Source organism: Leptonychotes weddellii, chromosome 14, assembly GCF_054177405.1.
Source record: "Leptonychotes weddellii isolate Sample4059 chromosome 14, ASM5417740v2, whole genome shotgun sequence".
Lineage (NCBI taxonomy): Eukaryota > Metazoa > Chordata > Mammalia > Carnivora > Phocidae > Leptonychotes > Leptonychotes weddellii.
The window spans coordinates 65,954,527-65,966,411 of NC_138382.1; positions in this window are offsets into that span (position 1 = coordinate 65,954,527).

Here is an 11,885-nt window from a genome sequence, read left to right on the forward strand (position 1 = left end):
GTTACACGCAAACAATGAATCATGGAACACTACATCAAAAACTAATGATGTAATGTATGGTGATTAACATAACATAATAAAAAAAAAGAAGTAAGAATTGTAGTTACTAACAGGAGGTAAAGATGGAATTTGGTGAGCAAAGACGTGGCAGGGGTCACAAATACTACATGGGACATACTTACATCAAAAATATATGATGTTCAGGGGTGCCTAGGTGGCTCAATTCGTTAAGTCGCTGACTCTTGATTTCGGCTCAGGTTATGATCTTAGGGTTGTGAGATCGAGTCCCACATCAGGCTCCGTGGTCAGGGTGGAGTCTGCTTCTCTCTCTCTCACTCAGCTTCTCCCCCTGCTCATGCTCATGCTCTCTCTCTTTCTCAAATAAATAAATAAATCTTTAAAAAAATACATATATGATAGTCAACCTTAACTGGGTGTCCTGTATTTTTATTTGTTAATCTGATAAAACATTATGGGGAAAACTTTAGGAAATATTTTCCATCCCAATCTCAATGTAGTTACATGAGTGTATAGATATGTAAAAATTCATTTAGCCTTACACTTCAGATTTGGGCACTTAACTGTATATAAATTTATTTCAATAATCATGTAAAAAATTAAAGCCAAAAAATAAAATTAAAAATTCATTATATCCATCATCTCAACAGTACTTTGACTCATTGTTCAGATGAAAAATAATCTAAAAAGCTGTGAAATGACTTACTCAGGGTTACCTCACAAATAGCAGAGCCAAGTCTGAAACCTTAGTCATCTGATTTTTGTCACCAGGGGCTGAACCCACCATGAGTATGGCTAAACTTGGTGACAGGGTGATCTTAGTTGATTTGTTGAGAAGTGTTTCAAAGGTCTCTTTCAATAAATATATTTCTTTTTGCTATCTCTTATTCTTGTTCATTTGACTTAAGAAAAATAACTGAACTAGACAGAATACTTGGATTGGTAACCCATTAGTCAACATCATTCTGTCATCCAAGTTTGAATCTTGAGAATCACTGTGATTTAGATATAAGTACATTGGATTGGTTTGCAAACATCATGGATTCTACTTCTAGTTCTGCCTTTAGCTATCCATAGACTTAAGAGGAAATCCTTTATTTTATCTCACATGCTGTTTTTTTAGGTATAAATTTAAGTCATAGGGAAAAACTCCTTAAGTCTAACTTATGCATTATATGATCCTTGAAAACATGGGTATAGCCAAGTCATTTCATAGCTTGGAATGAAGGTAGAAGGTTGTGCCTCACTAATGAGCATAGTTTGATGCTGTTTGAATGAGGATGTATGGGCACTGCTACTAAAAAAAAAAAAATGCTGATGAAGACCATTCACTGAGAGCTTCGTATGTGCCTTTTGCTTGACGTGTACTATCTTGATTAATTTTTTCAACATCTTATTCATAGATATTAATATCTGATTTTATAGAAAGACAATCTAAATGTTAGATATTGTAGATAATCTAACCAAAACCATACAAACAGTAAGTGATGTAGACAAGGTTAGAACCCAAATTTTACTGTCACCAAAGCTGTATTATCTCCCTAAATAAGATTCCCAAGGCCATAGTCTTTTGCTTCATCCTGGCTTCAAGCAAATGAAAAGAGAGAAATAGTTTATTGTTAGCTCTCTTTTTCAAGACAAGGAAAGTTGTTGGACAGTTTGTAGAAGTAGCTGTGAGTAACACCCCGGGAGTCTCAATGGTTATAATGAAAACCATAGGGAGAGAGACATTGACTGAAGACAGTGACCTAAAAGTTCAGTAGAAGTCAAATATTGTTTGAGAGTCTATTGGAAAAAAAAAATAGGGATATTAAACTGGAGAAGAAACAACCATGGAGAAATATGTCACTTCCTACAAATATCTGTAGTGTTGCCATGGGACAGATGAAGAGCATAAATTCAGTTTGATGTAAAAGCAGTGCTTTTACCAGAGAGACCAAGGAGAGGTGATGCATCGGAGCGATGAAGAACACAGAATGTGACAGACTATAGTTCAACCCCATCTCTGGCAACTATCAGACTATAACCACAAGGGGAACTTCCTCAAAATATCCAAGCCTGAATTTCCCCATATGCAAAATGGGAATATAATTTTATATTTCTCGGTTCCATTATGGGAATCAGAAACATGTAGTATGGTATGTGGTGTACAGTATGAATTAATTAGACTTGGTTCTTCTTCTTCCTGCAGTTTTTCCTTAAATCCCCAAGTCTTTCCCTTCTCTTCCTGCTCCTCTTCTCCCTCTCTTCTTTTTTTCTTATTGTTCTTACCCCTTCTATTTGTCTTTTTTTCTTATTTCTTTATTCTCCCTTCATTGACCTTCTCCTACTTTTCTTCTCCTGGTAGAAATCACATATAATTCCCAATGTGAAATGACTACTGACTCACACATACAAGGTTGTTAGAACATCTAGTGAATAGCAGGGCTCAGTTTTGGTATTGATTGCTTCAAGTTGGTAGAGCACCTCATCATTATTGTCACTAAGATTATTCAAAGCCGTATGGAGAATGGTATAGATGAATCATAGATTAAGATGTGGATAAAAAAAATCAAACGACATAGTTTGAAGAATAAAATTTTGGAGTTTTTACTACATGCACAATGGAATTTTAGTTACTGAGGTATAAAAAACAATAGAAACCATTCTCAACTCTAGAGAAGCTCAAGAATGAATATGAGAGAAAAAAGTAAAGATTAAGCTTCAAGGGACCTTCCTTGTATGAACTCTTTCTCCTTCCCTGAGAATTAATGATAAGTAATTGAGATTGCTAGATCTTTCTCCTATTAATCCCCCTCCCTCACATTTTCCTGTATAGTAGATTTTGTAGTAGAAAGAAAGTTTTCCTTCAGAATAGGTGAATCGTTTGAGTTTAATGGGGTATTTGCAGACTGTTCACAAACATTTAAGCTAGATTGCGATGGATAGGAGTTTGCTAGGTTGAAATATGAAAGAAGAAAAGGACAAGAGAAAATGGTTAAAGGTGGTGTAAACACAAGGCAGAAAGGCAAGGATGATGGGAGATAAAGGCTGGGAAGTTTAGTTAAAGCCAAACTGTGAAGGACCTTGATGTCAGTAAAAGGAAATATGTTGCCAAAGGAAGTTTTAAGTTAGGGAAGGGCATGAGCATAACAAGTACAGTGGGAAGGACATGGGTCAGAGAGATCTGGATTTACCCTGTCCCTCACTTAATGTGTAGGATTGTAAAATATCTTTAAGCTCATATCTTACCGGGGAAGAAATTAGCAAATGTTTGAAAGCATGGGTCCTTGAGTCTGTCTGTCTGAGTCTGAATCTTGACTTCATTTACCAACTATGTGACCAGTAGAAGGTTACTTAACATGTCTGAGTCTCAATTACTTCATCTGTCAAATGAGCATAAAGATTAAAAGAAAAAGAAACAGCATATAATCCTTAAGAAGGATAAAAGGGGCAGGGAATATGAAATCTCTGAACAAATGGAAGACTTGGTAATGCTGGCTTAATTTCTCCCCCTATTAAAACTGATTCTTCTTTGGAGCAGAGAATTCACTGGAAGGAGCACTAGTTAAGATATGAAAGCCTAATCTAGAACTAATGATGTAATGTATGGGGATTAACATAAGAATTAAAAAAAAATGGTTAAAAAAAAAAAAAAAGATATGAAAGCCTATGAAGACCAGAGCTGTGGGAATGTATAAAGTGGAGAATGGATTTGAGAGGTAGGATGATCAGGTCTTGCCCCTGGTTGCATAGGCAGTTGAAGGAGGAGAGGCCAGTGAAAGGTAACAGCAGCTTTTATCTTGAACTAATGAAACTGATGTCTTAACAACAGTGTGGTTGGAAAAAAGATAGAACCTTATCAGATTCTTTTAAGTAAATGGAAGAAAAACCACAGAAGGTTAATGGTGTATCTCACATAATCTGAGGAAAAATTCAACAGCCAAGTCAAAGGAATAAGGCAGTTCCAGGGGGAAAACAGTTAATTTGTAGCTTCTTAGGTTAGTGCTTTACTCCAAGTATGGCTCACTTCCCCAGTCTCCAAGTCTGCTCCGTCTCGTTGAAATTGTTAGAAGAGAGAGACTGATAAGCCATTGGCCAAGTGTCTTTTTTGAGCCAGGTATCCAGCCCTATGAGTTTTGGGAGCCCTATGAGTCTCAGAGAAGAGAGAGGCATCTTCTAAAGATGGTGATGTTATTAATTTTGAACTAGGAGCTGGCCTCGAAGCAGAAGAGAGAAATGGAAATGATGCACCTTCCATTTCTAAATGAAAAACCTACAAAACCATAAGAGTCCAGATTCAATGCTTGATGGCTGCCTCGGCTGTCACCCTTGACACTTTTCCTATTAACAAAAATCATATTTATTTGGTCTTGGTTTACTCAAGGCATTCACCTCGTGAGGACATCTCAGTACTCAAAGATGTGAAGTGCAGCACGGGGATTTTAAATTGCTCTTACTAGAAGAATCAGAGATCTTATGCACCTGCAGCCCATATCGGTATGGGTCATGTCTTGTATATGAGAACAATCAACAAGTGTGGTTGCTTGCCAAACAACATGTGACATGTTAACATAACCCAGACTTACAGAAGAGTCAGTGCAATTACCTGTGTTTACTGGCATTTCAGAAGTTAAAGTCACTACGATGAAATAATGTTGGGATTCCTATTAACTTGTCCATCTTCTCTTGGTTACTTTCTAAGCAATCTGCTTAAACAGGTGCCCTTGTCCTCAGATTATGGATTGATTTGGAAAACATACATATAAGAATTATGGAGACAAGTAATTATAAAGAGGAGAAGAGGATCATAGCCATTTACTTATTCCTGCAGTCTACTTTATAGGCTTTCTGAAATCTGGTATCAGGTTGGCTGAGACAGAAGTTCATCACAAGCCCAGCTGGGAAGGCCAATGTTGCACAAATGAACCTTGACCAATGAAACAGTAGGGGTACCTTGCAGAGAGGGTTCTGTGATTTGTACTGAGCTCCTTATATAAGGCACTTGGAATCCTAAAAAAAAAGGCACTGGGTGTTTTATCAGAAGACAGAAGCTTCAGTTCCAACCCTGCCATTAATATGCTTTGATGGTTATTTGCATGTTTTTGAACCTCAGTATGCACGTCTCTTAAATGCTAAGTCATAAAAACTCTCTCAGAGAGTTGATCTGAAGAACATGTGAAATGATCCATGCTGAGGTGTTTTTGGAACTGTAAAATGTTGCACAAATGCTAAGTACAATTACGAAGTTTAATGCTAGAAGCTGTAGCTAAAATGAACATATACCTAGTTGCCAGGTAAGCTTCACACTTTCCCACTCTTAGGTCCAAACATCCCACCACCATCACTGCCTCTACACAGCCAATGTCTCTAAATTCTTACATATTTTTTGCTGTGATCAGATTATATAAACACTTTGCTAATGTTCTCATCTAATCCTCATAGAATACTCAGTAGTGGGCATTATGTCCATTATAAAGATAAAGAAACTGAGGCTCAGAGAGATTAAGTAACTTTTTCAGGATAGGTGATCGATCTGTGGGAATCAAATCCAGGTCTACTTAAGGCCAAAAGCTATAGTCCTTATCAGAATTCCATATATTTTCTTTGTTCAAATGCCACCCTTCCCACAAACTCCTCTCTGATATTATAAACCAAAATAAATTGTTCCTTCGTTTATACCCCCTTAAAACTTTGCTTTGGGAAATTGTATTCATTCAAATAATTTCTTAAATACCTTCTGTTGATAGACCACTGTTTAAGAGCATTGGCTACAAAGATAGTATGAAATGCACCTCTGTATTAGCCAGCATAGGCTGTGTTTTGCTGTGGTAACAAACACTCCTAAAATACTCAGTGGCATGTGACAACAAAGAAATTTTGTTTTTGTCCATGTTCCATATCCAACCCATGTAGGTTGATGTGGGGTTCTGCTCCATGTAGTACCTTAGAGATTCACTCAGACCTGGCAAGTTTCAAACTGTGATCTTAGCTTTGCCAAAGCAGAGAAAGAGGGAGAATGGGAGACATTGCATGTGCTCTTTGATTCTTCATTGCTTCAACCCAGAAGTGACATCTTGTTTCTGCTAATACTTCATTGACTAGAACTAGTCACATGGCACTGCCTAACTGCAATGAGGCTGGTGAATTTTGGAAATCAAATGGAATGTATCTGTCATATTCTTATGCATAATGGTGTGGGTCAGTGGCATTTTTTTAGAATATAAAAATCACAAGAACAGTGAGTTCTGTCTCTTGTTCACTGACATAACCTAGGTACTTAGGACAGTGTCTGGTATAAGACCACCACTTGATAAATATTTGCTAATTGAGTTAATTCATTTAGGGAGACATGCATCAGTATCTTTGCATTTCATCCCTTTCTAGACAGTGAAAGTTTTGAGTTTATAATTTGCATTTTATACAACTTCATTGTCCTTGCCTTTCTCCTCACAGCACCTAGCGTAATATTTTACATACTGAAGAAAATAAATGTTTCTTGAATAAGTACATAATACAGGTTTTCCATGCTATCTGAAAGTAGAGTGTGTTCCTCTGAAACCTTTTGTAAACTGAAATGGTATAAAGCAAACAAACAATTGGCATTAATTTACATGGAAAGAAATTGTGTATTCTGAGACCCCAAAAATAACCTTTTGTAGACTTTTCTGATACTTTAGGACACATCTTGCTAATGGATGCACAAAATAAATTGAAATAAACACAGATGCTCACAGACACAGCTCAGACCTCTGGTGGCTGATGCTGAGATGCTGAGTGTAATTCCCAGGGAAGTAGCTGGGTGGGGCCACCCTCGCTGCTTGGGGGGCACACTGCCTGTATAACAGCTGCAGAACAAACACTGAACACTATTTTCACTTTTCACCTTCTTTTCATAAGAGCAAAAATCCTCTTTGGATTTCTTTCAGTTAATAAAAACAGGTACTAATGTAGGTCTTCCATAAAAGCAAAGTGGTGTGATGTGAGCTTTTGAGAAGTGTCCATTTCTGAGATTTGTGGGACAGTTGCAGTCCTTTCCATCTCCTTATCATACACATGGAGATATATGCATTATGTACTCTCAGGCTATGAGTAATGGTTACGTGTTCGCAGTTTGCCTTGAGGTGGTTCAGAATTCAAGCAATTTAGTGGATTTGCTAATCCAGTTTTGGAGATGAAGATTTGGCTGTTTTTCTTCTTTCCTTCCTCTGTCTGTCTCTCCCTGTTGTTTATCCCTCTTACCCTTTCTTCTTTTTCATTTCTTTTCTTTTCAAGTAGGACATTGATAGTTTCCTGTTTTCCAGTTAAGTGTCTCAAATATTAGAAAAGCTTCTACTAACTCAAAACTATTATGAGAATCATGTATTTACCCCTTCTAAAAAGTGAAGAATTGGCAAGAAATCAATTTAACTCTTGTTTTCTGGATGGTCATAGTGTGTAGGATATAATTAATGGATAACATGGCTTGGTGCCTCATCCCTTTTCATCTGGAACATAACTGCACCCACCTTCCTTGATGGTCAGTCGCTCTTATTCAAAGCTTAAGAATGTCAAGAAAGAACGTATCACAGTGCCTAAGAGCATAGGTATTCATTAATTCTTTATTTTTGGTTGGTTTGTTTTTCAAGCAATACTTGTTCGTTTTAAAAATATGTAATAGTATATAGAGTTTAAAATGTCAATGGGATCTAGCAGTCAAACCGGTTATGTTTGGATCTGGCAACATGGCCTTGGGCAAATCACTTATTTGCCCTTTGTTTTGTAGAGATAATGCTGAGTGTATGAAAGGACTGTTTTGAGGATTAAATGAGGTGGTGTATATAGAAGGGTACAGCACTTGGTCTATGGGAGGCACACCATAAATCTTAGCAGAGAGAAATAAAAGGAAAGTGCTCACTGTTGATGTGATTTTGACTGTCAAGGTTTCCTGTTCAGTTATGGTCAAGAAAGCCATTGTGCCACGATTTGGTTCTATTTCTGTCTCTGCTCCTTTCACAATGAGAGTTCAGTGTATCTCCACTTTCAAAATCAGATCCAATGAACATAACCAGGAATCAATGACATCACCTTGTTCAGCTACAAGTACCAGAACTGCCCCCCTCCCAAACAGTAGCTTAAACAAATTAAGGGTTTGCTATTCTTTCACATGAAACAAGTTCAGAATTTGATAGTCCTGGGCTCACAAAATCATCAGGGACCTAGGTTCTTTCCAACTTTTGACTCTACTGTCTCTAGTGTTTGTTCATAACCTAAAATGACCTAAAAATAACCTAAAAATGACCACTTTAAAGGAAGGAAGAAGGGAAATGGCAAAGGGATAGGTCCTCATAAAAAATAATTTTGGAAGCCTTTTCTAATACTGTTTATTCACATTTCATTAACCACCCTTAGCCACATGGAAGATAGAAAATATAGTTTTAAGCTCTTCATTTCTCTCTTCCTACCTCAAAATTAATTTATTTACTGTTTAGGAAGAATTGGAAGGCTGAATTTGGATAGACCACAAGTGGTCTTTGCCATAGTGGCTATTCTCCATTCATTGAATCCATGACTTTTTTTTTCTTTTAATTTTAATTCTAGTGTAGTTAACATAGAATGTTATATTAGTTTCGTGTGTACAATATAGTGATTCAACATTTACATATATTATTCAGTGCTCATCAAGATAAGTGTACTCTTTATCCCCTTTATTTTTTCACCCAAACTCCCACCCACCTCCCCCTCTGGTGACCATCAGTTTTTTCTCTATAGTTAAAAGTCTGTTTCTTGGTTTGCTTCCTGTTTTACCTTTGTTTGCTTGTTTCTTAAATTCCACATCTGCGTAAAATCATATGGTATTTTTCATTCTCTGACTGGCTTATTTCACTTAGCCTTATACCCTCTAGTTCCATCCATGTTGTTGCAAATGGCAAGTTTCCATTCTTTTTTATGACCGAATAATATTCCATTACACACACACACACACACACATACACACACACATACACGCAGAGGCATACGCCTCATCTTTATCCATTCATCTAGTGATGGACACTTGGGCTGCTTCCGTATCTTGGCTATTGTAAATAATGCTGCAATAAACGTAGGGGTACATACATATCCCTTCAAATTAGTGTTTTCGTATTCTTTGGAGAAGTACCCAGTAGTGCAATTACTGGATCATAGAGTGGTTCTATTTTTAATTTTTTGAGGAACCTCCATACTGTCTTCCACAGTGACTGCACCAGTTTGCATTCCCACCAAAAGTGCATGAGCGTTCTTTTTCTCCACATCTTTGCCAATGCTTGTTGTTTCTTGAGTTTTTATTTTAGCCATTCTGACAGGTATGAGGTGGTATCTCATTGTGGTTTTGATTTGCATTTCCCTGATGATGAGTGATGTTGAGCATCTTTTAATGTGTCTGTTGGCCATTTGTATGTCTTCTTTGGAGAAATGTCTATTCATATCTTTTGCCCATTTTTTAATTGGATTATTTGTTTTTTTGGGTGTTGAGTTGTATAAGTTCTTTATATATTTTGGGTACTAACCTTTTATTGGGTATGTCATTGCCAGTATCTTCTCCCATTCAGTAAGTTGTCTTTTAGTTTTTTTGGTTGTTTCCTTTGCTATGCAGAAGCTTTTATTTTGATGTAGTCCCAATAGTTTATTTTTTCTTTTGGGTGATTCCTTTCCCTCAGGAGACATATCTGGAAAGATGTTGATTCAGCCAATGTCAGAGAGATTACTGCCTGTGCTCCCTTCTAGGATTCTTATGGTTTCAGGTCTCACATTTAGGTCCTTAATCCATTTTGAGTTTATTTTTGTGAAGGTGTAAGAAAGTGGTCCACTTTCATTCTTTTCCATGTAGCTGTCCAGTTTCCCCGACACAATTTGTGGAAGATTGTCTTTTTTCCATTGCATATTCTTGCCTCCTTTATCAAAGGTTAATTGACCATATAATTGTGGGTTTATTTCTGTGGAATCCATGACTATTTAGTGACCACCTCCTATATGATAGGTACTGTGCTGGGCTGCAGACAGATTTTACCTGTTCTTACTGTTACCAAGAAGGGAGAATAGAAGATCCAAGTTAAGTGTAGCAGGTTCAGGAAACCTGTGGTATGAGGCCAGGCTGTAAATACCAGAAGTGAAGTGCCAACAGAAGTGGAAGACCATAGCAAAGCTACTGTAGGAGCCCTGGTGATCACAGGAAAAAGTATAGAGGCAAATAGGCAACGAAGAGTGTTACCTCAGATTTCAGCCACTTTCCCTAATCATAAATTCCTTATCCTAAATCCTAATGTGGTTTTCCAAAGGGTGAATTACAGTGATAAATTATATATATATATGGCCAATTATGGTTTGGTGGTAAGTTGGGTTATTATTCCCAGTTTTTCAGCCCTTCTGTGTGGCAGCATTATACATCCATAGCCTACTCCAGTGAATTTTTAACGCCTCCAAGCAGAGTAGGGGGAGTGAATTGCCTAATCCAGTATGGGCTTGACCATGTGACTTGATCTGGCCTATGAGATGTCAGCAGATATAATGTGAGCAGAGCCATTAAGTGTGTTTATATGGTCTGCCTTATCCTCTTAGGCTTCTGCCATCTGTCATAAGAACATACCCTGTGTAGCTGTTGGTCACAGCAGGAGCAAACATGATGAGTGGATGTGAATATACGTATAGCCAAGAGTCAAGCCCAGTCAATCAGAACAGAATCATAGCCAAACCATAGAGTTGAGAAATAAACTTGTTTTAAGCCACTAAAATTTGAGGTTGTTATTACACAGGGTTATTACAATATACAATTTTTTTTATTTTTATGTCTTATTTAATGCATAATTATGCATGTCATACTTATTTTAGAGATTAAGAAACTGAGGTTATGGGCGCCTGGGTGGCTCAGTTGGTTAAGCAACTGCCTTTGGCTCAGGTCATGATCCTGGAGTCCCGGGATCGAGTCCCACATCGGGCTCCCTGCTCAGCAGGGAGTCTGCTTCTCCCTCTGACCGTCCCCACTCTCATGTGCTCTCTCTCTCACTCTCTCTGTCAAATAAATAAATAAAATCTTAAAAAAAAAAAAAGAAAAGAAACTGAGTTTATTATAATCCATTTAGTTTAACTGAAAGTGCAGAAGTAAACAATTTAGAAAAGTCAGAAATGCTTTGATAACTGTTGGCCTCTAAGACTCATAGCTTCCTAGTTTCCCAAGCTACCTCTCCTAAAAATTCTCTTTTTTCTCAAGAGGTTGTTTTAATCATTAAAAAGAATGTACTGAAAATATCTTTGTCCAGCATAGGAAACCTGCTTCAATTTTCAGTCTGAATTTCTGGTGGGTCTAAGTGTACGCCTTATAGGAGTAAGGATATGGCACAGACCTGGCCAATTGCAATACTGGAGAAGTCTTATTAAACTGATTGATTCAGGATAGGAATACAGCTAAAGCCAGATGGATCAAAAACCGGAAACCATCCACCAAGAACCAGTTCTTCTTTCTGTGATAGTGAGCACTAAAATCCAGGTAAGCCTGAGGCTGCCAATGGCCATCTTTGCTACCACATGAAGAAAATCTGTTTGAGTAGGAAGTTTTATAGAAGAAACCACAGCTGAAAGACTACCGCCCAAAAAGAAGAAAAAAACATGTGATGACATCAGTTGGATCACTTGATCTATTCGTACCTGGAGCTGTACTTGTCCTGCTATAGGAACTATCAGTATTGTAAATGTCTTATTTTTATAGGTGCAATAGAAATAAACCACATGGACAATAAAAACTAAAATATCCTATAAGCAGAGATTTAAATTTATACATTTTTAAATTTTAGCCAATGAAGGAAAAAGGGGGGTGTTATATGCTGTTCACATCATTAGAAGTATCGTGAGTCTAAGAGCTTGCTTTTTTTTTTTTT